Source organism: Dermochelys coriacea, chromosome 14 (genome assembly GCF_009764565.3).
Source record: "Dermochelys coriacea isolate rDerCor1 chromosome 14, rDerCor1.pri.v4, whole genome shotgun sequence".
Classification (NCBI taxonomy): Eukaryota; Metazoa; Chordata; order Testudines; family Dermochelyidae; genus Dermochelys; species Dermochelys coriacea.
Window position 1 is genome coordinate 31,061,019 of NC_050081.1, and position 6,733 is coordinate 31,067,751.

Sequence of the window (6,733 nt, forward strand, 5' to 3'; positions counted from 1 at the left end):
CATTAATGGCTATTAGCCAGGGTGAGGAATGGTGTCCCTAGCCTCTTTGTCAGAGGGTGGAGATGGATGGCAGAACAGAGATCACTTGATCATTACCCTGTTAGGTTCACTCCCTCTGGGGCATCTGGCATTGGCCACTGTCGGTAGACAGGATACTGGGCTTGATGGACCTTTGGTCTGATTCTGTATGGCCGTTCTTATGATGGACTGTCTGGTAGGGGTTTTCCCAATACACACCCAGTTGTAATTGTTACATAGTCCATATTCCTAACTTTAGATACAGAAATGATACATGCATACAAATTGGATAATCACATTCAGTAAATCATAACCTTTCCAATGATATCTTACAAGACCCATCTTGCATAAAGTATATCTCAGTTATGTCATATCCATATTATAAACATATTTCCATAAAGAATATGGAGTGTAACGTCACACCCGCTCACTTCTACCAGCATCTGGGTTCAGGCTAGAGCCCTGAGGAGACTAGAACAGGAATTAAATTGGAGTCTGAAGAGTTTGGTTCCTCCAGGGCTACATGTTGCGTCCGAAAGAGCCAGTAAGGAACTAGCCTGTTTCACAGCTTGCTAACCAGAAGGGGCCCTAAGCCAGAGCATCAGGGCCCAGGTGCTTTCCCATGTTCCCATGGCTAAGAGAGGGCACTCGGCCCTCTGGGATGCAGGACCCTGGTGCAGGCACCCAGCCCATTGCCCCCTCCACCCATGGGGATCATGGCCTGTAATTTCTAAGTGTTACACTCATCCAATCAGGAGACAGGAACCACAACTTGTGACACTGGTCAGTGAGAAACAGCTCAGATGGTTTTCAAGTCTTATTTGGCAAATCACTTTGAATAACGAATAAATCCCAGAGAATTGTGCTCCGTCTCTGAGTAACACTCAGGGAAAGGAGCTGAATTCCTGCCACTCCTTATTCCCTGCACGTTCTGTGCTTTGTGTTTCTTGGGGCCCTTTTCTCACCCCTCTCTCGGGTTCTGGCTCTTCCTGCCTTTTATTCCCCCTTTTGCTCTGCTTGGGAATCACCACTAGTCCTGCGGTTCCTACGACGTGCAGAGAGCACTGTACAGACCAACGAGAAGACTGCGCTGGGAGCTTGCAGTCCCCTTTGTGCTGCTGGTGGGATTATTGTGATTATTCATGAGTATCTGTCAGGGCCGGGCACATCACAGACAGACCCATGGGCATGGCTCCTGCCCGGGGAGCTCACACTCTGCACATGTTTAAATGTTCCTGGGCATAAAGGGAGGGGCTGAGCGTTCCCTGGAGAAGAAGGTTTGAGGAGGGGCGGGAAGGTGGATGGAGGCTGGGGGAGCAGGGTCAGGCAGAGGTGAGAAGGTGTGTGTTTGTGTGGCCAGGGTAGAGCGCATATGAGGGGCAAGGGATAAAAAGGTGCCTGGGTCCTTTCCTTGAGCAGGTCCCATTCACCCAGTCTGGGCTCACTGGTCACACAGCCCTGGGGCTGGGCTCTCACTTCCCTTCCCCTGGCCCAGCTCCCAAATCCACTTCCCCAGCTCTCCTCACCCCTCCCTCCATCGTGCTGGGACCAGCTCCTCTCACATGGCTGAGTCTGCGGCGCAGAGCAGCCCATACAGCAGGGCCCTGGCACTCTCACTCCTGCCTCCGTGCTGCCCCCTATGGCCGTTTCACGCCCCTCCATGGGAAGAGACTCCGCCAGGGTAGGAAATGCCGGGATGTTCCCCTCACTCACTGGCCCCATCACATTCACTGGGCTCCTGGGCTTGCCTTTTCTGTGGGATTCTGATAATGCAGTTAATGGCCCTGAGGGGACCTGGGAATCCTGCAATCCCCATCCCACTTCTGTCCCCCGCACCCCCAGGTAATGCTGAGTAGGATCCCGTCAGGGGTAGATAAAGGTCTCTGTCACACTGGTCACTGTGTGTAACGGGGTGTGAATTCAGTTCAATGGGCCTAGGGTGACCAGACAGCAAGTGTGAAAAGTCAGGATGGGGGTGGGGGGTAGGGTAATAGGCACCTATATAAGATAAGGCCCCAAATATCGGGACTGTCCCTATAAAATCAGGACATAATTATCCTAAATGGGCCTAAAGCACATGCTGATGGGCTGTAGTGAATTGGGGGAGGGGGAGCTAGTTGCCAGGTGCTCCCCAGAGAAACATTGTCCAATCAGGGGCAGCAACTTCAGCCCTTAAATTAACCAACACCTCCCCCCGATTCCCTGTGTATGGACACATCCTCCCATCTCAGCAGTGCTCTGGGCTGTGGCTGAATCAGATCATTGCTTTCCCTGGAGCCATAGGTCCCCCTGCTCACAGCTCTCTCTGTTCAGCCCTGGCTGGGTGTGAGCATTTCTCTGACTGTCATCCCCACTCATTTTAGAAATAATTGGATCTGAAATGTTTGTAATGCAAAACCTACGTTCCTAACTTTCCACTCGCTTTAAACAACATAGGGTAATAGGTGCAGGGAAAAACTGAAGTGGGAACTCTGTGCAGTGAGGGGGCCGGAGATGGTAGGGCAGGAGAAATCACTGGGGCAGAGGGGCCCCGTCTACCAGCAAAAGCCATGTCACCCCCAGCATCCACTATGACTCCTGATACAGAGAAATCAAACCTGGGCGGAAGGAATGGAGCAGTTGCAAACATCTTGGCCCTGGCATTTCTACGTTACATCATCCCGTTGTAACTCCCTTATCTTTGTCCCATTCTCTCTCTTTCTCTCTGCTAGTTGGCTGCCCCCTTTGCTGGCCACTGCTCCTTCCCCAATGTTACGAACACTCATGATTTTGTTACGTGTCTCATGATAATGTTTTCCTTAAAGCCCAAGCTCCTGGAGTCAAGTGGAGATGTGATGATTTCAGCTTTCATTCTTAAAGAAAAAGCTTCAAAATGTGACGCCAGTTCACCCTAAAGGCTTATAAAGCAGAAGGCAAATAAAATGAACCTCAAAGCTGTTATTCTTACATAATCTCATGATTTTAAAGGCAGTCTCATGGGTTTTGGTGAGCCTGACTCATGACTGTTGAACATTTGGGGTTGGCAATGCTGTTTCCCCATCATGGACCGGATCTGTTTTCCCCACTCGCACCCTTCTATGGACCTGTCTACACCATCAAACCACCTGCTATGGAATCTGGTCTGTGGACAGAACAACCCTGGCCCGGCTAACACCTAAATGGGATTTGCAGTAGAATATGGTTCTGATCCACGTTCCCCTTCCCTCAAGTAGTGCAGGGTTCTGCAGACACCCCCTGGGGCGGTGCCGCTCCTGGGACCTGGGTCAGTCCTGTCTACACTGCAGTGCCCAGCCATGCTTTAAGGGTTTTGAGAACCACTATGCACTTAATGATGCCCCCAGAACAAGACTGAGAATGCAGGCAGGGCCCAGACCTCTCTCCCTTCCCTGGTTCCAGACTTCTCTGCTCCTGGATCCTTCCCTTCTGCCCACTCTGCTCTTCCCCAGGATCTTCCCATCCCACTTCTTGGATCTCTTCCTCTCTGTAATTTCTTCCCCTCTGTAATGTCTGTAAGCAAGGACTGGCCTGTCTTGGGAGATCTTGGGAGACAGGCCAGTCCTTGCTTACAGACAGCCCCCCAACCTGAAGCAGATACTCACCAGCAACCACACACCACACAACAAAAACACTAACCCAGGAACCTGTCCTTGCAACAAAGCCGTTGCCAACTCTGTCCACATATCTATTTGGGGGACACCATCATAGGACCTAATCACATCAGCCACACTATCAGAGGCTCGTTCACCTGCACATCTACCAAAGTGATATATGCCATCATGTGCCAGCAATGCCCATCTGCCATGTACATTAGCCAAACTGGACAGTCTCTACGTAAAAGAATAAATGGACACAAATCAGACATCAAGAATTATAACATTGAAAAATCAGTTGGAGAACACTTCAATCTCCCTCGATCTCCCCTGTTCACTCGATTACAGACCTAAAAGTCACAATACTACAACAAAAAAACTTCAAAAACAGACTCCAATGAGAAACTGCTGAATTGGAATTAATTTGCAAACTGGACACCATTAAATTAGGCCTGAATAAAAACTGGGAGTGGATGGGTCATTACACAAAGTAAAACTATTTCCCCATGCTTATTTTTCCCCCTACCATTACTCACACCTTCTTGTCAACTGTTGTAAATGAGCCATCCTGATTATCGCTAAAAAAATATTTTTTTTCTCCTGCTGATAATAGCTCACCTCAGCTGATCACTCTTGTTATAGTGGGTATGGCAACACCCATTTTTTCATGTTCTCTGTGTGTATGAGTGTGTGTGTATATATATATATATATCTTCCTACTGCATTTTCCACTGCATGCATCTGATGAAGTGGGTTTTAGCCCACGAAAGCTTATGCTCAAATAAATTTGTTAGTCTCTAAGGTGCCACAAGTAGTACTCGTTCTTTTTTCTGTGCAGATAGGGATATAAAAGACAGAGGAGAAGAGTAGGTGACAAGGTGGAGAGAGGATCCTAGATCCCTGGTTTGGAGGGAAACAATTGCCCTGAGACATTTGCCTTTCCTTCTCGGAAATTATATAAACCCCCATCTCCCCAAAAGTGACCTGCTTTGTGGTTCATAGTAAAGTTTGTGCCTTCCCCATTAGGAATAATGGAGTTTGTATGGCTGCTAATGGGGCAGTTGGCCATCTTATTGCCCCAGACAAGCCAGGATGAGGAAGAATGAGGGGTTCCCCTCCCTCCAGGGCTGCTCCATACTTCCTGGGTCCCTAGTGCAGCAATTCCCAAAGTAATGGAAGGACTAGCTGGGGGTTCGGGAAATTGTATCAATTAACTGCAGGTTGAGGAGTCGTTTTGCAGAATCCCTGGGTGTGTGACTGTTTTCATATTCCTGAAGGGGAGGTGGGGAATTGAGTTTTTAAATGTTTACAAAATGCCACCTTATGCAGCCCTCAGGGTAGCCCAGGAGGAGAAGGGAAGAATAAGGTCTCTGAAGGAGACTGCCCAGACCCAGGTTATCACATCCAAGTGGCTGCTGCCCACCCCTGGCCACAGCCCAACCCAGCTCCCCACAACCACCAGCTGTCATTCACCTGCCCCATCCATTCTGCTGCCCTCTCCCCAACAGCTATGGACCCTTCCAGCTCCATTCCCTTCTGTGCTGTGTTAAATCCGCATCAGGTAGGGCTCCCTGTTGCCCATGTTGATGGCAGGGCTGCGGGAAATCAATATGCTCTAGTTATTTATTAAATATTGATATAAATTCTTCCCAGAATTTGCTAATTTTTCTCTGATTGTTCAAAAATATTTTCAATTTCCTTTGCTCTAATTCATAGAAAAAGCTCCTTAGATTTTATTCCTACTTCCAACCTCCTCCTTTAAATGTCTGGAAATCCTTGGTTTGGAGCAAAAACACCTGGACTGATTCCTTCTCCCACATGGGGGAGCAGGAAGGGGGAAGGGTTAAAACTTCTCAGTGACCCTCTTTCCCCTTGCATGAGAATTCAGATGTTTCTCTGTTAATGTCAATACAACCTGATTTGCTTGCTGAAGTGGGTTTATTAGCATTACCAATTTTGACCTGAACATCTACTTAAAGTTCAGACCACTGTGGGTTTTTTTCCCCAGTCGGAAGGAGAAATTGAAGATGGAGTCTGGTACCTTTGATGCAATTTTGTTTATTTACAAATGTACAGAGTGCTGTTTCCTGGAACACAGAAGGAATCAAACAGGGGACAGCATCCTTGCTCAGGGAGAGCGCTTCAGGCAGCACCCCAATAGCTCTGTGTCCAGGCTTTTTCCAGGGTTGAGTTGTGGCTGCTTCGTCAGGCTATTTCTTTCTGTGCTTTGTCTGCTGCTTCTGTTACCTCTGGTCAAACAATACCCAGTGTAGCCCTCTGTCCACATAGTGCTAACTTCTGGACTGGCTTGCCATATCCCTTTGGCTTAGGTGAGGCTGCCCAGCCATTTCTCACAGCTATCTTAAATGAAGGGTACAGGCTAGACAGTTTAACAGGTTTAACCCAACCCATGTATCTATGTTTGGTAAAACTACAATAGAATTTCCCTTTAGGAGCAATTTCCAGGAAGATAGCATAGTGCCCTTCGTGAATATTTGGGGAGTAAGTTCCACACACAAGTGGTGACAAGAAAAAGCACTTAAGACTTGTCTACACTGGAAGGTTATACTAGTGTAACTGCCTGTGTGGACACTGTTATTCTGGTATAAGAGTGGCTTTTTACAATTTTTTGTGGTTTAGCTTACATCGTTTGTTAAAGGGTGTAAGCTAAACTGAAAAAAAGCCACTCTTAGACTGAAATAACCATGTCCACATGGGAAATGTACTGGTAAAACTGCACCTATGTAACTGGTAAAATTTTCCAGGGTAGGCAAACCCTAAGATTAGGGTGACCAGATGTCCCATTTTTAGGGACTTTTTCTTATACAGGTGCCTATTACCCCTACCCCTGACCTGTTTTTTCACAATTGCTATCTGGTAACCCTACCTAAGATGGTGGGAACTGAATCAAATTTCTTTTGGCAGCTCAGTGAATCATTTCAGATAGAGACGAGCTGCTGTATCTGGGCATTGAGCCACACTGCAGCTTTAACACGATAGCCCTGGGGAAAGGGTGCTGAGATGGACTCTCCAGTGAAGAGCACAAGCCCTCTGCTACCCTCACCCTATTTTGATAAGCTCGGCAGATGGCTCACCCCACCTATGGTAACTTTTTTTTATCCCCT